At 36.6% G+C, this 21,923-nt stretch overlaps 1 long non-coding RNA gene across 1 annotated transcript in view; it reads right to left on the bottom strand.

The window, feature by feature from the left end:
• LOC106504597 overlaps positions 1–18,023 on the bottom strand; it is a 30,877-nt gene extending 12,854 nt beyond the window's left edge. Inside the window, exons 1-2 of the long non-coding RNA XR_002346583.1 lie at positions 17,888–18,023; positions 15,614–15,703 (exon numbers count right to left, since the gene is read on the bottom strand). This is a non-coding gene — a long non-coding RNA (uncharacterized LOC106504597). The remainder of the gene's footprint in view (positions 1–15,613; positions 15,704–17,887) is intronic.

The raw sequence follows: 21,923 nt of genomic DNA, 5'->3' as shown, positions 1-21,923 counted from the left end.
AAGATTTTGAAACCAAATTTATGTTTATCAAAGGGGAAACATAGGAGGAAGCATAAATTAGAAGGTTGGGATTGATACAGACACCCTACTATATATAAAATAGACAAGTAACAAGGCATCTACCATAAGTGACATTGGATATACATTTTATTTTTTATTTTTTTGTTATTTCCCCAATACATTTTTTTCCTACTGTACAGCATACACGTACATGTACACATTCTATTTTCTCACATTATGCTCCATCATAAGTGACTAGACATAGTTCCCAGTGCTACACAGCCGGATCTCATTGCTAATCCATTCCAAAGGCAATAGTCTGCATCTATTAACCCTAAGCTCCCCATCCACCCCACTCCCTCCCACTCCCCCTTGGCAAACATAGGTCTAGTCTCCAAGTCCATGATTTTCTTTTCTGTGGAAAGGTTCATTTGTGCCATACATTAGATTCCAGATACAAGCGATATCATATGGTATTTGTCTTTCTCTTTCTGACTTACTTCACTCAGTATGAGAGTCTCTAGTCCCATCCATGTTGCTGCAAATGACATTATTTTGTTCTTTTTTATGGCTGAGTAGTATTCCATTGTGTGTATGTATGTGTATATATATATATATATATATATATATATATATATATATACACACACCAATCTTCCTAATCCAATCATCTGTCAATGGACATTTGGGTTGTTTCCATGTCTTGGCTATTGTGAATAGTGCTGCAATGAACATGTGAGTGTATGTGTCTTTTTTAAGGAAAGTTTTGTCCAGATATATGCCCAAGAGTGGGATTGCTGGGTCATGTGGTAGTTCTATGTACAGATTTCTAAGGTACCTCTATACTATTCTCCATAGTGGTTATAACAGCTTCCATCCCCACTAACAGCACAGAAGGGTTCCCTTTTCTCCACACCCCCTCTAGCATTTGTTATTTGTGGACTTATTAATGATGGCCATTCTGACTAGTGTGAGGTGGTATCTCATGATAGTTTTGATTTGCATTTCTCTAATAATCAGTAATGTTGAGCATTTTTTCATGTGCTTGTTGGCCATCTGTATATCTTTCTTGGAGAAATGTCTATTCAGGTCTTTTGCCCATTTTTCAATTGAGTTGTTGGCTTTTTTGATGTTGAGTTGTACAAGTTGTTTATATATTTTAGAGATTAAGCCCTTGTCAGTTGCATCATTTGAAACTATTTTCTCCCATTCTGTAAGTTGTCTTTTTGTTTTCTTTTTGGTTTCTTTTGCTGTGCAAAATCTTGTCAGTTTGATTAGGTCCCATTGGTTTATTTTTGCTTTTATTTCTGTTGCTTTGGGAGACTGAAAGCCATTACATGCTCCAGGGCTGGAAAAATTAATATTATAAAAATGGCCATACTACCCAAAACAATCTACAGATTCAATGCAATCTCTATCAAATTACCCATGACACTTTTCACAGAACTAGAATAAATAATCCAAAAATTTATATGGAACCACAAAAGACCCAGAATTGCCAAAGCAATTCTGAGGAACAAAAAACAAGCAGGAAGCATAACTCTCCCAGACTTCAGGCAATATTACAAAGCCACATTCATCAAGACAGTGTGGTACTGGTACCAAAACAGACATACAGACCAATGGAACAGAATAGAGACTCCAGAAATAAACCCAGACACCTATAGTCAATTAATCTTTAACAAAGGAGGCAAGAATATAAAATGGGAAAAAAACCGGGAAAACTGGACAGCTGCATGCAAATCAATGAAACTAGAACACACCCTCACACCATGCACAAAAATAAACTCAAAATGGCTTAAAGACTTAAATATAAGACAAGACACCATCAAACTCCTGGCAGAGAACATAAGCAAAACATTCCCTGATATCAAACTTATGAATATTTTCTCAGGATATACATATTAAATCAGAGGAAATTGACTTTTGGCTGCCGTTGGAATGACGTAGTGGCCTGGTTCCTACTTATTTTGTTTCGTCAGGTCTTAACATTTAAGATCTTTGAACTAAATCTATTTAAATTTGGTTTGCTTCGGATAATCTTCAGAATTAATTGACCTGGTAGCTTCACAGGTATCAATACTTTTGCTTGGTTTGTTTAATGAGTCATTGCTACATAATAACAATTAGTACTACCGTACAGGTTGCCATGATTGTGTTGGAAGCCAATTTAGGTTCTGGACTATACTTAGCCTTAGGGTTTCTGAACTTGATGTCCACTGCAGCTATGGGTTAGAAGCTGCAGCTGTGGGTTAGAAGAATATAATCCATTTTGAGTTAGTCTTATAAAGCAGAAGAAAACATCAGTTCAATAAAAAAGAAGAGGTTATCTTTTTTGGCATCCGATTTTTCTCAGTAGCATCTGATATCCAATATAACATGGAAGGAAGGAGGTTTGGGTAGGTTTCCCAAACTACTGAGCTCAGTTCTGCTAAATGATACAAAACCCTAAAATAATCCTATTAAAAGTATGACTTAATTTGTATAGTAATTTGCAAAAATGAATCCAATTTGCTTCAAGACAGCTGGAGCCCTGAATTTCTGACTTGAAGGTCTTCTGTGACCTCAGCACAGAGAACAGAAGAGGGCCCTGAGATAGTTCTCTCATCCCCAAGGCCCCAGGATAAAATGCAGACAGCAACGCAAGTGCAACATTGACTTGGCTTTTTAACAGAAAACAGGCCTGCTTCTGTTGGTTTTTTTTTTAAAGCTGCCCTTTCTTCCTGCAACACCCTAGAGACCTGAACATCAAATACCGGAGAAAACAAAGGAGATACTTTGGGAGTGAACTCAAATATCCTCAAATCCTCCTCACTGTGACTCAAATACAACAGAATTTTGACTATTTGAAAGTAATTCACTTATATGTTCTGTACACAACCCTCTTGAAAAGACTGTTAGGACGGGTGTATATTAAGAGTCTCGAAGCATTTATAATAACATCGAAGTGCATATAAACACTAAGAAATCTACTTAAATTATATAGTATTTCTGACTATTTGACATAGGGTAAAACACAACACTTTGTCTTATTGTCCTGTTCATTTTATATTTCACTATGAAGTTGCAGAAACCAAATAGACAAGATGTATGCACAGGTATGTGTATATATATGTAGGAGTATGGATATGTATATATGCATGTATGTGTGTCTATACACATGAATATGCATATATACACATGTGCATTTTCATTTCATTATGCAGAGGAGACTTGCACAACCATATTGCTTTTAAGTTATGATTTTTGCTTTTTTAAAAGGTAGTTACTATTTGTGGGAGTGAACCTACATGAATCTCTGGAAATACATTTTATGATATTAATAAGCCCATATAATTTGAAGCCTCAAGTAATCTTCCTGGAACTAGGCCAAAAGTTTTCAGACTTCTATTTTTACATTATATACCAGTAAGCCAGGATTTAAAGGAAATCAAGTATAAAGAGAAAATGTCCCTTTATTTTATAGGAGGGCTCAAAATGTCAGGTTTTGATTTTACCCAATACCTTTTTTTCGAGTGGATTTTTTTTTCTTTGCCAAGACTTCATCAATAATTTGGGGTCTTCGGAGGCCCCTTGACAGACACCAATCATTTTTTCCTGCCTTGCTCTCCCCCTCCCCACCCCCCACCCTTCCCCCTGCCCCATGAACCTCACACTGCAGACTAACAAAATTGATATTTGGTTTTCATTCCCTTCCCCTGTGAATACAGATAGTCCTGGACACACAAACCAGCTGTCCCACCTGAAATTGTGTGAAAGTGGGCCTCTCTGACCTTCATTTTCTCATTTATAAAAGGATACTAATAGGAGTTCTCTTGTGGTGCAGGGGGTGAAGGATGGAGAGCTGTCACTGCAGCCGTTTGGGTCGCTGCTGCTGTGGTGTAGGTTCAATCCCTGGCCCAGGAACTTCCATATGCTGCAGGCATGGTCAAATAAAAAAAAAAAATCTAATAATAATAACCCATGTCTTGCAGCCTTGTCTGTATACTTATTATTCAGAAAACACCAATATTTAGAAAACACTCCAAAGACATTATTTATATTTCTTTTATGAATGCCTTCTAATTCGCCATCTAGATTGTGATTAATTTGGGAACAAACAATATCTTATAAATCTTACATCTCCTGGGACAAAATAAAAAAGAAAGTCTGTTGTATAGAAAGTGCTCAAACTATGTTTGACTGTGTCTTTCTTCAATCTGACTTACTTTCTTCCTTTCTCGTCACCCTTTACTACCTTTTTATATGTTACCTACTTTAGCAAGCCCAATATTAGTCCTCATTTTTCATTAGTGTCTCATCCCTTATATTCTATGCATGTGTCTCCCTCTTTTATTCTATGCATCAGAACTCCAACCTTATATATTTCTTTGAACATGTCACATAGCTTAACTTCAATTATTTTGCACATTTTCTTCCTTTTTGCATCTAAACACTTAATTTAATAAATATTTACTGAGTACCTACTCCTTGATAGCTGTTATACAAGATGCTGTGAATTACATAGCTTTGAACAATTTGGGCAGGCCCCTCTCTTGATGGGATCATTTTCTATTTCTGAGGAAGCTCTATGCACTCTTCAAAGCAGCGTGAAAGGTGAGCGCTGGGGGCAGTGGGAGAATTCTGCTCCAGCAGGGAAGATTATTTCATTACTGGCACTACTTAGAATTGCTGGCTCAGGGAAATAGTGAAAAGCAGACTAACTTTCAGTATATTTTATACTGAAAGTTAAAAATTATCTACAGGCAAGGTATCACCTCATTACCTGCAGCCAGGAGAAATGGCTCTTTGGCATCCCCAGAAATAGTAGATGGGAGATTACGGTAAAGGAGCTTAAAGCATGAAGAGACATAGTCATCTCTGAGCACCTTTGATAAAGGGCAGAAGACAGACTGGTAGTGAATTATTCATCATGAAAAGAATCTGAGAACATATTAGACTTTTTCGTTTGGTAACCAGGCTATTGAGACTTTAAAATCACCCCAATTTTTTTTCATTATCAGGACACAAACTTCCAGTCTTTATCTCCTAGAAGAAATTAGGGACAAAGACACAGTGCTCAAGGGGAAGCACGCTTTTGCATGTTTTAAAAGAACTGTTTCGTGGAAGGTGAAGAAAAGAGATCTAGGGTGAGAGAGGACTCATTGGGGTTAAGGTGAGGGTGTCTCCAAAATCTAAACAATGTACTTCAAAGTATAGGATGAAGCACAAGTGAACAGATCGAGGAAAGCCAATCGAAGAGTTGAAAAAACGTCTCTTCTGGATCTCTACCAAACTGTGGGTTTCAAATATTTAGGTCCACATTATTTGGACTTGAAATAAAGTTCCGATGGTGTATGCACTTTGTGAGTGTCTCACCAGTCATCACCAGGACAGTGTTATCTGGAATCTATCACAATGTAGTTTACTGGCAGGATTATGTATACACACCCACCACAGTTAATTAACAAAAATGACTTTGAATCTTCTTTCCTGCTTTTCTCTGCTGTTAAGGAATTGAGCCTCTCAGCTCTTTTGCATGGTTCTGGAACAAAAGAAGAGAGTCAGGTCTCCTGCAGAGTTCATGTTGATTGCTTCCAGAATCTCTGGAAATGTTTGTTGACATATCTACATCCCACTTTTGATGAGCAATAGAAGGGCCAGGTTGACACACCAAAGAAATTGTCATCTCAGGGAACATTTGGGAAAATGGATCTTGTTGCACAAGTGAGCTATTTGTTTCTTTTACAAGTTGCCACCCACTTTGCTGGTAAGGATGGAGCAGTTAGGTCGAAAATGATAGATTGCCCTAAATGGGCAGCTACCGAAATCCTGCAACTTCAATGGGTCACACCGAGCAGAAGATAACGAGCTTTTCGGCAACAGAATAAATTATCCTCATGTGGCATTAGTGTTTCCAAATGGCCCCCTGCACTCCTGTCAAATGCAAAAGCCCAAAGCATTTCTCTTTCTTTGATTTTCTTTCTTATCTTCTCCCAATATGTATGCCTTCGATGTCCTTTCAATTCTGATCTTATCTGTTATTTTCACCTGAGCAGTCAATAGCCTCACTCGCTGATTAGCAATCAAACTTGCTGAGATTTATTGTGCTTCATTTTCTCCCTGGATATATGATTTTGGAAGTCTCTTGTTACCTGTCCTGTTAAGACCTGATTCTCTTTGTTTCATTCTCCCCTTCCCTGCACTCTTCATCTCCATTCATTTATTCAACGTGCCGAACATGGATTCTGCGAGAGAGATACCTCCGAAATATGATTCCAGACCTCAAGGAGGGTCAATGGTCATATAAACAACTAACAGATTTATACTTTGATAAATGTGATGATGGTATTCATACAGCTGAGTGCATCAAAGCTGAGTGTTAGAGAAAGGATACACCAATAATGAGGGTATTCTGAACTGATTCTTACACACATACCCAGCAGGCATTTGTCAGGAAATTCTCCTTTGATGAAAAAACTATGAGCTCAAACTTTTTTTTTAGTAGCAGCTTTATTGGAATAGAATTCATTTAACTCTATACTTTTAATTTCCAAAATTCAGAGGTAAATTAGTTTATCCACAGAACTGTTAAGATTTTTCACTATCTAACTTTAGAATATTTTCATCACTCTAAAAGAAACACTGTACCCTGTAGGGAGTAGTCTTCATCTTCTTTCTTTCAGTCCCTAAAACTACTAATCAACTTAATTGTACTTTACATGTACCTATTCGGGACATTTCATGTAAAGGATGTCATAGAGTAAGTGGTCTTTTCTGTCTGGTTTCCTTCATTAAATAATATTTCAAGGTTTATACTTGTTTTAGCACCTATCAGTGCTCTTCACTCTTTTTTATGATCAAATAATATTCCACTCTGTAAATATCTGATGTTTTGCTTATCCAGTATTCAGTCAATAGATGTTTGAGTTGCTTCCATTTTTAGCTAATATAAGCAATGCTGCTATGAACATTTATCTACAAGTTTTTGTATGGACATATGTTTTCAATTTTATTGAGTATATGTCTAAAAGTGGAATATCAGATCATATGGAAACCATTTTTTGTCACTTTAGAGGAAATGCCAAACTGTTTATCAAAGCAGCTGCAGTATTATATATCTCGACCAGGAATGTATGAGTCTTCCAGTAGATATCCTAGTGGGTAAGAAGTAATATCTCATTGTGGTTTTATTTTGCATTTTCATGACTAACAATGTTCAGCATCTTTTTATGTGTTTTTTGCTATTTTTGTACCTTCTTGGGAAAATATATACTCAAATCCTTTTGCCATTTTTAAATTTGGGAAATCACTGCCACAAAAAAATCTCTGTAATAATTTTTATATAGTAAGAATACTAGAGATATATCTGATATATGATTTGCAAATATTGCCCAGAGTTCTGTGGGCTGTCTTCTAATTTCCTTGATAGTGTCTTGTGAATTCCAAAATTACTAATTTTGATGAAATCTGATTTATTTTTTTCTTTCGTTGTTCATGCTTTTGGTGTCATAACTAAGAAAGAACTGCCAAACCATGCCAAAAAGATTTACTCCTATGTTCTCATTAAGTTCTTTATAATTTTACCTTTTACTTTTAGATCTATGATCCATTGAAAGTTGACTGTGTAATTAGTGTGAGATAGGGTTAAAACTTTTTTGTTAAATCCATTTTTTCCAGCACCATTTGTTGAAAAGATTGTTCTTTCTCCCAGTTATTGTCCTTGGCACAGTTGTCAAAATCTACTGACTATAAAGTAAGGGACCCTCAATTCTTCTTAATGAGTTTATGTCTATGCTATGCTAGAGAAAAAAATATATATGTGTGTGTGTGTGTGTGTGTGTATTTGTCTTTTTAGGGCCACACCCACAGCATAGGGAAGTTCCCAGGCTAAGAGTCAAACTGGAGCTATAGCTGCCAGCCTATGCCACAGCCACAGCAGCAAAGGACCCATGCTTCATCCCACAACCTACACATACATTGCTCAGGAAAATGCCAGTCCTCAACCCAGCACCCTCATGAATACTAGTTGGACTTGTTACTGCTGAGCCATAATAGGAAGGCCGAGAAAAATACTTTTGATTACAATAGTTTCGTCATAAGATTTTAAATTGGAGGTTATGATTCTTCCAATTTTGATCTTTTTTGAGATGATTTTGGCTATTCTGTATCCCTCAATTTCCATGTGAATTTTAAGATCAGTTTGTCAATTTCTACAATAAGAAACAACTGGGATTTTGATAGAGATTGCATTGATGTGGTCATCAGTTTGTAAAGTATTGCTGTCCTAACAATATTAAGTCTTCCAATCCATGAACATGGAATGTCTTTCCAGTTATTTAGCTCTTTATTTTCTTTCAACAATGTTTTGTAATTTTAAGTGAAGTCGTATTTCTTTTATTAAACATATTCCTAAGCATTTTATCATTTTTAGGCTATTGAAAATTGCATTATTTTCTTAATTTCATTTTCTTTTTTTTTTTTTTTTGTACTTTTCTGCCTTTTTCTAGGACTGCACCCACAGTATATGGAGGTTCCCACGCTAGGGGTCTAATTGGAGCTGTAGCCACCAGGCTACAGCACAGCCACAGCAACGTGGGATCTGAGCTGTGTCTGCAACCTACACCACAGCTCAAGGCAACGCCAGATCCTTAACCCACTGAGCGAGGCCAGGGATTGAACACACAACCTCACAGTTCCTAGTCAGAGACATTAACAACTGAGCCATGATGGGAACTCTCTAATTTCATTTTCTGATTATTTGTTTCCAGTGTGTAGAAATACAATTTTTAAAATATTGATCTTGTATCCTATAAGTTTGCTGAACTCATTTATTAATTCTGTGTTTGTGTGTGATTGTGGGAAGGAGGATTTCTTAGAATTTCCTATATACAAGATATGTCATCTGTGAATAGGTATGGTTTTACTTCTTTTCGAATCTGAATTTTTTTATTTTTATTTTTTGTCTAATTGCCTTAGCTATAACCTCAGGTATATTTTTGATGTTACCCCAGCAGACATCTTTGTTTTATTTCTGATACTAGGAGAAAGCAGGTAGGCTTTCAGCATTAGGTCTGTTATCTGTGGTGTTTTTATAGATGGCCTTTATTAGATTGGATATAAGAAGAGATAAGAAGGCAGAATCAGATTGTGGACTTCTTTTATATTCAAAATAGTTTATTAATAATCATAATGAAAGTTGAGTATTTTTATTATGAAAGGTTTTTGGATATTGTGAAATTATTTTCTTTCATCTATTTTGATGATCTTCTTGTTTTTGACCTTTATTCTGTTAATATAGCATATTACACTATCCCGCTTTTTTCAATGTTATACCAACCTTGAATTCTTGGTATAAACATGACTTTATCATGATATATTATCCATGTTATATCTTGCTATATGTAGAGTATTACAAATGTGTACATTATATTCTAAAGGAAATTTAGTTTGTAGTTTTCTTGGGATATCTTTGCCTATTTTGGGGTATCAGTATAATACTGGCTTCATAAAATGAGTTGCAAAGTAGTCCTGGCTCTTTCATGTTTTGGAATAGTTTTTATATGCTCTGACCACAACAGAATTAACATTAGAAATAAGTAACAAAAAGAAATAAAAAATTCACAAATATATAGAAATTTAATAGCACATTCCTAAATAACTAATGGTCAAAGAAGAAATCACAATATACCAAATGTATGGGGTCCTGTGAAAACAGAATTGAGAGTGAAATTTATAGCTATAAATATCAACATTAAAAAAAAAGTAGAGTTCCATCATGGCTCACCATGAAGATGCAGGTTCAATCCCTGGCCTTTCTCAGTGGGTTAAGGATCCAGCATTGCCAAGAGCTGTGGTATAGGCCACAGACGCAGCTCAGATCCCACATTGCTATGGCTGTGGTGTAGGCTGGCAGCTACAGCTTCAATTCAACCCATAGCCTGGGAGCTTCCATATGCTGCACATGAGGCCCTAAAAAGAAAAAAAAAAAAAAAATGAGAAAGATCTCAAATCAGTAACCTAAACTTCAGACACATGAAATTAGAAACATAGAGCAAATTAAAGTCAAGGCAATCAGAAGGAAGAAAATAAAAAAGTTAAAATACAAAAGAATAGAATATAGAATAGAAAAATAGTAGCCAAGATCAACAAACTAAAAGTCTGTTATTTGAAAAGAACAACTAAACTGACAAAATTTTAGTTAGACTGATAAGGAAAATACACTCTTGCAAAAGCAGGTAACAATTATTATAAGGAATTTTTAATTGTCATAAAAGTTGACAGGGTTGGTGTCTACTATAGAACCATATTATAGTAGTAGGTATTAATTTAGTGTAGCCGTATTATGCTTTAACCTCCTTGATTGGTAAATATTATAATTTATTAAAATATTGTTCAAACTGTGTAACCCATCAGATTAAATAGAAGTTCAAAAAAAAATTCATTTTTTCAGGGAAATAATCTGATATATGACTAGGAGTAGCTACTCAATAAACTTCTGATTCCTCCCTCACTGGCAGTTCTCTGTACGTGTCCATTCTTTTTGCATTTTCAAGTCTCTACTGTGGTCGGTTCTTTGTCCAAATTGTCAGAGTGTTCCCAGACAATTCAGTTTCCCTGAATTCAGGAAATTCAGCAGGTGATATATAACTTTGTTAGACATAATGATAGCTTCTTAGAGTCAAGAAGATCTCCGTCTTCCAACTATTGTCAATTCTGAGAACATGAGCAGGTTACTTGATCTTAACTTTTTAAAGTAGCTTCATGTGTAAAACAGAAATGAAAACGAAACGTACAGCAAGTAATTGGTGTGAACATGAAGTGACTGGATATAATTGAACCATCTCACACAGATCTGACACAGAGGAAGAGTTCACCACTATGCCTTTCCTATAGCTCTTGGTCTTCCTTCTGCTTTGCTACTTTGGTGTATGTTTTTAATATAGGCTTAAATGCCACAGAAAGCAAAATTCCATCAAATGAACACAACATCCGCTGAAGCTGAAAAGTGAGCCTTTCTGACATTCTGGTTACAGCCATAGCAATTTCCTCTGAAAATTGTGCCACATGGCTAGCATAAAGCAGATGGTTAGCTGACCTCATCTTCACTCATGAGAAAATGATTGCTTATTTGCGCATCCATTTACTTCCAAAAGAAGTAAGACCAGAAGTAAATTGCTAGCTTCAAGGCTTTAAAAGAATCAATGCTCTTTCCCATCTGTATATTCTTGCCATTTTGAGCCATATCATGGATTTGATTTGAGGGCTAGAAGATACACTGTCATAATAAAGGTTAATGGTTTGCATCACAAAATCTCCACACACTCCAAAATAACTAGAGCCTTTGACAAAAGAGAGCATGTGGGAGACAGTTGCTTTAATCAAACACATCTTTTGTGTTGCCTTTTACTAGTGAATTACTCTTATTAGCTCATATTATGTGATGCAGTAGCCATGGCCATGATCTGCCTATTTCATAGATGCCATAAAACATATGGTATCTGGGCAGTGTGGTGCCATAGTAATTAGATAATTTCTGTCTCTAGCAAAACTGATCAGGTGGTGACAAAGTAAAATGTAATTTCTATTCTGTCCCACACTTGTTTAACAACTGGAATAGTATGAAGCAAAACTTTAGAATAGCATCATTCAATAGAACTTTCTGTGGTGATAGAAATCATTCTGATTCTTCATGGTCCAAAAGAATAGTGCTTAGCCACATGTGGCTCTGGAGAACTTCAAATGTGGTTAGCGAGACTGAGAAAGTGAGTTTAAATTTTTATGTAATTTTAATTGAACATTAAAATTGAGATAGCCCTGTGTTGCCAGTGACTGCCATATTGAAACATGAAACTCTTGACTGACTGGAAAAGTGATCATTTTTATACTGAAATTTGAAAAATTACTAAAAAGCACTCTACAAAGGAAAAAAAAAAAAAGGGAAAGAAAGGAAAAGGTTGCCAAGTCAATTCTTACAGGGCTTGAAATTCTACCAAGACTCTGAAATTTAAACACTTTAAGGAATATTAAAGGAATAGTCACTCATTCTCATGCTCATTACATAGATGATATTACCAATAGTTTTCACCTCACCTAATCTTTAATGATTTCATTCTTCAACTATCACCTCATATTTACATTTCTCTTCCTCTGGCTTATTTGTCTCCACTGATTTCTATACCAACCTGAAATCTTCCATCTACTTTCTCATTGCCCCTTCCCTCCCTTATCTCCTTTACTTCTCCCTTCAGAATTCATCATTAAAAGCAATAGTTTGCATTGACTTTCAACTCCATTTCTCCTCTTTTCTTCATCTGATGAAGCCCTAACCCTCATTAACGTCCAAATCCTTCCCAGCCAACTCCTGCATAAGATCAACTGAATGCAACTGGGTAAACACATATATGTGTACTAATACATCTCACTTTACACAATGACTTTCAAAGGATATAACTTTTCAGTACTAAGTTCCCTGTCCTTCAGTCTCCTGTGTATCAGGAAGGTGTGAAATATCCAATATTCCAACATAGGCTCTCTTCTTCTCAAATCTGACTGTTTCTCAATTCAGAAAAAATAGAAGAAATCTGAAGACGACCTGCATAGACTCCTAGGATCAAGCTACCGGCCTGGCCCATTGCTCTGACACACCTCCTATTCTGATGGATGAACTCACTGTAGTCCTAAAGGCAATCCATCCACCTTGTGGTGCACTCATACTCAAGGAATCACTCTTGAAAGTGTCTCTCCCTTTCCTGCATCGTAACATCTCCTTATCTACTGGATCTCTACTATCTCCATAACATCAATATACCTTCTTAAAAAAACAAACAAAAATCAATTTGCCCCAGACTCCCAATCTCCTTAGATCAACTTCTCTCTCTCTCTCCTCTCCTCTCCTGCTTAGGGCATACCCAGCCAGAAATCACCTTAGGATAATCTGTGACAGGTGAAATATGCACCTTGGACCCAAAAAGGAAGGATGGAAACACGAACCCTAGAAGACCAGGAATAAACCTTAGCACCTGTCTCATTCCCTGCTACCATCCCACACTCTCCTTGTGGTCACTGCCTATGTCCTCGTGTAGACGTGTCACAGTGCTCTATTGTCAATAGTATGCATGTTGTGACTTTTTTTTCTTTTTCTTTTTCTTTTTAGGGCCTCACCCATAGCACATGGAAGTTCCCAGGCTAGGGGATGAATCAGAGCTGCAGCTGCTGGCCTACACCACAGCCACAGCAATGTGGGATCTGAGCTGCATCTGAGACCTACACTGCAACTCTTGGTGATGCTAGATCCTTAACCCATTGAGTGAGGCCACGGATTGAACCCACATCCTCATGGATACTAGTCAGGTCCACTACTGCTGAGCCACAACAAGAAATCTATTGGGACTTCTTTATTATGTTTTTTTTTTTTTTTTTTGACAGTTAAAGTCAAATATGTAATGTGCATGGAGAGCACTTAGCAAATTTATATACTTCAGGAATTGACAAATTTTGCCTACATTTTGTTGTAAAGTCTCATTAGAGTTCAGCCACAAACATTTTTTTTATGTATTGCCTGTGGCTGCTTCATGGTACAACAGCAAAGTTGAATATAGTTTACAAAGTCAAAACTAATTACTCTTTGGCCCTTTACAGAAAATGTTCTCTGACCTGTGAAGTCCAAAATAGTGGTATTTTCATCAGTCGAAAAACATTCCATGACCAAAACAACTCAATGTTTTAGCAGAGATCTTTGAGATGTGAGATTTAAATAATAATAGCACTTAATATTTCACTTTATTAATTCAGTAAGTTCTCAAAATGACACTATAACCTAGGCGCTTTTTTTAATCTCCATTGACCAGTGAAGAAAGTATAGCATAGAAGTGTTACATTATTTACTTACAAGCAGTGTACTTGGCATTTAAATTCAGTTCAGAGTTCAAGTTCTTAAATACTTATCTCCCAAAAGCCATATAAAAATTTTAAGGGTTCATTTTTTACCTCTAGTTTAGAAAGTAAGAAATATACTCTAAGTTATGAAGCCTTGACTAAGTTTAAAACTTTATTTAGTTTTTTATTTTGTCCTGTCCAGTCTATAGCTATACTACCCTGTGCATATTTAGGAAAACTAGAGAATTGGGCTATTGACATTACTCACAGGTTGCCAAGACATGAGGGAGTGGGATGGACTGGGAATCTGGGGTTAATAGATGCAAACTATTGCCTTTGGAATGGATAAGCAATGAGATGCTGCTGTATATCACTGGGAACTATATCTAGTCACTTATGATGGAGCATGGTGGAGGATGTGAAAAAAAGAATGTATATGTGTAAAAAAAATTTAAAAAAACTTATGAAGACACAGAAGCAGGAGATTGTGAGAAAAGGATTTCCTATGAAATTGAAGAAAAACTAATGTTTTGGATGTTATTAATACACATATACATGTGTATATGATTTTGGTTTTGATGACAACTCAATAAAATGCAGTTTTCAGTAGGTTCCCATTTACCTACTTAGACCCAAAGCCGTTTAGGTTTTTATCCCCCAGCTCCTTTAATAGGTGTCACTAATCCACATGCCAAGATAAGCAAAAAATGAAAAAGACACAAAACCCAAGATAGAAATGCAAGTGACATTGAAACATACAGAATGTTTAAAGAGTAAAAGCAGCATAGAGTTAAGAGAACAGACTTTGGGATTAAACTTGGGCTTGAATCCAGTTGAAGCTTACAAACGGCACACTTGAGTGACCTTGTATGAGGTGTTTAGTCTTTCTGCTCTTTAATGACATTATCTGTGAAATATTGATTATAGTTGTTCCTGTAACTTATGATTGTTAGGGAGATTAAAACATGCACTACTTTTTCTTCTTCTTCTTTTTTTTTTTTTTTTTTTTTTTTTTTTTTTTTGTCTTTTGTCTTTTTAGGGCCACCCTGTGGCATATGGAGGTTCCCAGGCTAGGGGCTGAATCAGAGCTGTAGCCGCTGGCCCATGCCCCAGCCACAGCAATGCAGAATCCAAGCCATGTCTACAACCTATCCCACAGCTCACAGCAACGCCAGATTCTTAACCCATTGAATGAGGCCAGGGATCGAACCTGTGTCCTCATGGATTCTAGTCAGATTCATTTCCACTGAGCCACAAGAGGAACTCCCATGTACCACTTCTAAATTGGTTAGCATAAAAGAATAAAGGTTATTATTATATCCTAGAGCAGGCTTTGTCAGTGCAGGAATTGACTTTTCCTCCCTGTATCCCCAGTACCTAATGCAGTGCCTGGCACATAATATATAATAAATAAGTATTGATTGAATTCAAAAGCTGCTGATCTTCACTTTCTCTTCTAAGTAGAAACTTATCCCTCACTCTTATCTACCTCCACCTTCCCAATCTATCAGTGTAAAATAGTCATTGCTGTGTGGTTGATAGAGCACTGTTCTTGAAATATCCGTTCTTGATGTACTACATTACAAGCTCAGCTTCTAATCTGTTAGATGGAATTAATGCCACGTACTTACCTATATCTCAGGATAATTGTAGAAATTCCACTAATGGTATAGAAGGACTTTAGGGAGAAGATATTATATAAACATTAAAGAGTGGCATTATTCCTTGTTAGTACATATAATTGTTTCTGATTTACCTCCTTATAATCCATCCTTCATCCAGGAGAGAGATAGACAGTGGAGAAATGACAGTCTCTTCAAAAAGTGGTGCTGAGAAAGCTGGACAGCTACGTGTAAAAGAATAAAATTAGTTAATGACTGTTTTCAAAAATGAAAGACACAACATAGAATGCATTCAATTCATGCCATCAGATGGTTTCCCAACAGACTCAAATAAATCCTCAATAATCTCCATGGCCTCCAGAACTCTGTCCAACCTAGCCCCCTCCCTATCCTCGTCCCTGACCCACTGCATTCTAGACTCTCGTATTTTTTGCCGCTCTAAAGTGTGCCCAAAACACACCTAACTCAGGACAACTGCATCAATAATTCATCACACTTTAAATATTCTCCCTCACAGCTCATTCCTTTATCCCATTCTGATTTCTGCTCAAATACTACTGTTTCTGAAAGGGCTTCCCTTGCAATTTTATCAAAAGGTACATCCGCCATTACTCTTTCCATTCTCTATAAGGTACCATATACAATTACCATAATATATGGTAATTGTAATTTAAAGCATAACATTCTCTTGCATAGTGACTTATATTCACTGCTTATTTCTTTCACTAAAATTTAAACTTTATGAAGGTAAGAATACTTATTGAAATATTTTGTATCTTTGGCCCCCAGAAGAGTATCTAATACATAAAAGACACATATTAAATTTTAGGTTGACTAAATAAATGAACTTGTAACAGCTTGGAAGTCTCCTGACCTGTTGTATTGAAAATATTAATGGACTTAAAAGTAAGAAGTTGGCATTTCTAGCTTTAGTTCTGCTAGTTAAAGTACCAGGCAACATGCTATTCTCTAGTGTTGTTTGAAACACACTATCAGCCATTTTTAATTTCCATAAATAATTCAAGACATTCTAAATATGTGAGAATTTAATTGAGGATCCAAGAAATAGACTAATGATTGCTTCATTTTAATAGCATATGTGCATATAACACTTTGCTGAACTGAGATGAAATCTCAGCATCAGTTCCTTTGGATTTTCTTCAAACTTTCTCTAAAATGTAAATTAAAATAACTATCCCTCTCAAAATATAAGGTCTGGGCATATCTCATCTTTACCCTAGAAAGTGTTAAATAAATGTACTAGACTTGCTGGGTGGAGGTTGAATAACCCCAACTGTTCTAAAACACTCCGTGAAGTGGAGAAAGCAGCTTAACATTTATATAGTATTGTGAAACTTGGAGGCAATGTTTGCTAGCAAGTCATGCCATATTTTTATCTTCACCTAAACCCATCTTTGAACACCTATGAGATGCCTCAGCCCTCCAAATCTCCTTTGGTCCCAAATCCTTAGCCTTCAGGCCCAAGAGTTTCAATTAAGAATTCTTGGATACTGGTCCACTTTTTTTAATCCAAAGATTGTGAGGAGTGGGGGCAAGAATAACTCTAAATTAAAAAAAAAAAAAAAAAAGAGGTAATTGAGTTTAAGTCTCAGCTGTCCACATCCTAAGGAAATTATAACTCTGGCTACTCTGTTCTTAGAGATTCGGTAAAACTGACAAGAATGTCACTTTGCCTCCCCCACACTATTCTGACCTAATTTTCTTTCACCGGTCTTCAATTTTTGTCAACAAATTCTTAGTGACAACGTGCACACACAGATGAGGGCTGCTCTGTGTGAGACAGGCCAGAACAATGTGTAGGTGCCTTAGCAGCAGCATGTTAATGATTCCTGACAGGGGTACCCTTCCATTCGTCCTCAAAATATGGGCCTTGGGGAGGTAAATTCACTGAAAGCCTGTAAAAATAGGTGGTGGGTGGAACTGAAAATAAATAAATAACCCAATGGATAATCTAAGTGGGTTGAAACCCTTCTTCCAGGCAGAGAAGGGACCTGCATCCATCACACAGTGACATTATAAATCTGTATGCTTTGCAAGGCAATGACATGAAAAATTAGACTGAACAAGCCACAGATGCACAATTTGTCAGCCTCAAAGGAAAGGTTAATGCAAGTTAAATATTGACATGTCAGCAATAAGGATTACGCCAATTATAAATTTACACCAACACCGGCTGCACTTTAATGACGGTGTGACACTAGCAGGTCAGCCTAGGATGGAAGAATGACAACTGAGAACATCATAGAAATTAGCATACTTGAACTATTTTAAAATCTCAGGTTTTTTCCCCCCTCTCTTTTACCATCCCATACACAAAGATTTATTATAAGGAATTTGTTCACGTGATTATGCAGGCTGAAAAGCCCCAAGATACACAGAGTACGTACGTCTGCAAGCTGGAGAGCCAGGAGAATGGATGGTGCAGTTCCTCTCCAAATGCTGGCAGGCTAGAGACCCAGAAACAGCTGATGTTTCAGTTAGAATCCTAAGGCAAGAAAAGAATGCGGATGTCCCATTTCAAAGGCAGACAAGCAGGAAGAATTCTCTTTTATTTGCTTTGCAGGAGGGTCAGGCTTTTTGTCTCATTCAGACTTTCCAGTGATTGGATGAAGTCCACTCACCACTGGGAGGGCAATCTATTTTACTCCCTATGTAAATGCTAATCTCATCCAAAAACAGAGACACCTAGAATAATGTTTGTCTAAGTATCTGGGCACCTGGTGGCCCAGGAAAACTGACTTGTAAAATTAACCATCACAACTCTCATCAAAGCTCTTTTTTTGTTTTGTTTTGTTTTAATTTTATTTTATTTTTTAATTATTTCCACAATACAATTTTTTTTCCTACTGTACAGCATGGTGACCCAGTTGCACATACATGTACACATTCTATTTTCTCATATTATCATGCCCCATCATAAGTGACTAGACATAGTTCCCAGGGCTTTTTTATGTCTTTTTAGGGCCACACGTGCAGCATATGGAGGTTCCCAAGCTAGGGGTCCAATCAGAGCTGTAGCCACCAGCCTATGCCAGAGCCACAGCAACGCCAGATCCAAGCTGCGTCTGCAACCTACACCACAGCTCATGGCAACGCTGGATCCTTAACCCACTGAGCAAGGGCAGGGATCCAACCCACAACCTCATGGTGTCTAATCAGATTCGTTTGTGCTGCGCCATGACGGGAACTCCTCATCAGAACTCTTGTGTGAGTAAATACTAGCATCTAACAAGCATGGAACCTTTTCTGCGTATTGGGCACTGTGCTAAACACTTGCATTTAAACTCTTACAAAGATAACGAAATCCTATGTAGCTACTTGCATTTGCATTGGTTCCATTTGCCAGATGAGAGATTCAGTAACTTGCCCAAAGTCATATGTATGATAAGTGAAGGGGCTTGGGTTGGAAACCTGAGCTGGAAGCCGAACTCATGTTACCACTGTACCCTTCTGATGTTGAAAGAAGTTTTTGCTAATGTGTATTCAAACAACTTAATGAGAAACTTCCAAATAATGTAATGAAATGGAACTTCATCTCATCATCTTATTTTTTTCTGCTTCTGTTCATTCTAAGGACCACTTCAGGCACTATGTAAAATATACCTCCTGAAATGAAACAAAAATTCGTCATTGCAGTTACCCAGGAAGAAAAGGAAAATGTCAATGACCCAGCAAATAAAAATAAATTATCTCTCTTGAAATTGAGTTATGACTATTATTTGAAATCTCTATTTTATGAAATAAGTAATTAGATTTGCATTGTTGGATTTTGAATATTTTGGCCCAGTATCAGCAATGGCACTTAGCCCTAGTATGCTGTTCTGTGAGGCAATCACTCTACATGTCACATGTGTATGGTCACCTTTATTGTCACTGAATTTGAGTGATTTGGGCAAAATCAATATACTTCTTTAGGAAAAGAAAAAAGTTTTGGAACAAACTGATGCTCAGTACATGTCTTCAATGGGGAAGTCTTGAATGACTTTAAAAAATTGTAAGGTATTATAGCTTCTAGAGGTATAGAGAATTCCAAGTAAATAGTCTTTAGGTAAGGGATAGGATGTACTAATTTCCTCATTATGTGACCCAAAGTAGACAACAGAGAGTTGCCTGGTTCTGATAGCCATTCACAGAAACATTGGAAGTATCTTTTAAAATTTCATGAAACTTCGGAAAGGGCATATTGGGGATAATTTAAATCTAGCATTAATATTTTTTATATTGGCCATCATTACTCTTATTAGATGCTTTTTATTTTTTTAATTTTATAATGATTTTTATTTATTCCATTATAGGTAGTTTACAGTGTTCTATCAATTTTCTACTGTATAGCAAGGTGACCCAGTCACACATACGTGTATACATTCTTTTTTCTCACATTATCATGCTCCATCATAAGTGACCAGATATAGTTCCCAGTGCTATACAGCAGGATCTCATTGCTTATCCATTCCAAAGGCAATAGTTTGTATCTATTAACCCCAAATTCCCAATCCATCCCACTCCCCCCTATGCTCTTTATTTTTTTAAAGCTACTGACTAGAACTCATGTGAAGTTATAACAGAAAAAAGTAAACCAAAAATTTTAAGAGCATTATCAACTAATCTATTATTTGGATTTACTGCTTCAAATTTTGTTTTTACCTTTAGAAAATGCTATTCTTCAATAGTGAACTTTGCATGCCTAGAGGGAAAAAAAATGCATAGAGTTATAATTCTTACAAATGTGGCCAAATCAATCAGTAAGGCCTTTCTTTTCTTTTCTTTTTTATTATTTTTAGGGCCGCACCTGTGGCATATGGAAAAGTTCCCAGGGTAGGGGTCAAATTGGAGGTGCAGGTGCCAGTTTGTACCAGAGCCACAGCAACGCGGGATCAGAGCTGCTTCTGCAACCTACCACAGCTCATGGCAACACCAAATCCTTAACCCACTAAGCAAGGCCAGGGATTGACTCCACATCCCCATGTATACTAGTCGGGTTCATTACTGCTGAGCCACGATGGGAACTCCAGTAAAGCCTTTCTTGATGATGGTGTTTGCAGAATAACTTTATCTGTGTATCATTTCCAAACCTCCACCTTGTAGCCAGGCTCCCCAAGGATGACATTTCTGCTGTGACTGTATAAAAGAGTTATAAATTGAAGCCGTTGGGACTCAGTCATAATTTGGATTTATAGAGAAGATAAATGAACTGAGAAAAAAAAAAAAAAAACTGAATGGAGCTCTCAAAAATATGGGAAAGCTAGCCTAGCCTATCCTTGTTGGTCACACTCAGCATGGGTTGTGGTACAGGGCAAAATGTGGGGCACTTACATTATACCTAGTTCAGGTTTTGGCTATGTTAGTGTCATTAAATCACATAAAAGGACCAGAGCACAAAAGCATTTCTGAGAAAGAGTGAAAAATATAGTCAGTGGAAAGAAACTGTTATGCTAATGACACGGTTAGCTATCCAACTGGGGGGTGGGGGGGGGGCTGAGAAAGAAAACCAAGCACCTTGACCTTGTTTTCTTATATCATTCTCTAAGAAAAGGAAACAGAGCTCTTTGGGGATACGACTCATTCCAGGGCTGGGTCAGAAATTATACAAAATTAACCTGGAGTATCTTGCATTGCCAGAAAATGAGGAAATAAAGAAACAAAAGGAAGAGGCCATATCAAAGGGACATGAGAACCAACGTTGAAGGGCTTCAGATACTCAAAGCCACAATAATTTGAGCAAAAAAAAAAAAAAAAAAAAAAAAAAAATGCACTATTAGGTTACAATCCAAAATATAAAATAAATATCCATGCCCATTCCTTTGTAAATAAATGATTGAAGAAAATGAACAAGTGAGGACAGATGGATCCTTCATACAGAATTCCAAATAGTTTAGGAGTTACTTTCCCTCAAGGAAGTGAACTTTAAACTCCCAAACTTTGGGTGTTGGCTGCATTTAGTGACTTTAGTTAATAAAATACAGAAAGTAGATAAAAGTGACTTTGAGTGGGGAGAAATTCAACCAACACTGTCTCACCTAATCTATTTAGATGCTGATAATATGAACTGCTGATATGATTTGATGTCAATGACACTTCCCTTTGGTCTTCTTCCCCAAACACATAAACTTGGTCTATCCTTGAGGAACACATCACACCTATCCAAACTGAGGACTTTCTAAAGAATACCTAATTGGTACTCCTCGAAAATATCAAAATTTTTGAAACAAAAGTGAGCATAAAATGGCACCCTGGGAAGCACTATAAAAATAAGAAAGAAAAAAAAAATTAGTGAGAAAGTAATGTAATCCTAATAATCTGTGTAGTTTAGTCAACAGCACTATATTGTTGGTTCCTTAATTTTGACAAATGTACCACTATGCAAATGTACATTATCTTAGTATTTTAACATCAAGTCCTGACCATAGGGGAAATTTGGTGAGG

The sequence above is a fragment of the Sus scrofa genome, chromosome 8, assembly GCF_000003025.6.
Source record: "Sus scrofa isolate TJ Tabasco breed Duroc chromosome 8, Sscrofa11.1, whole genome shotgun sequence".
Lineage (NCBI taxonomy): Eukaryota > Metazoa > Chordata > Mammalia > Artiodactyla > Suidae > Sus > Sus scrofa.
The sequence above is the reverse complement of the archived record's forward strand: the minus strand, read 5'-3'. Positions and strand labels throughout refer to the sequence as shown.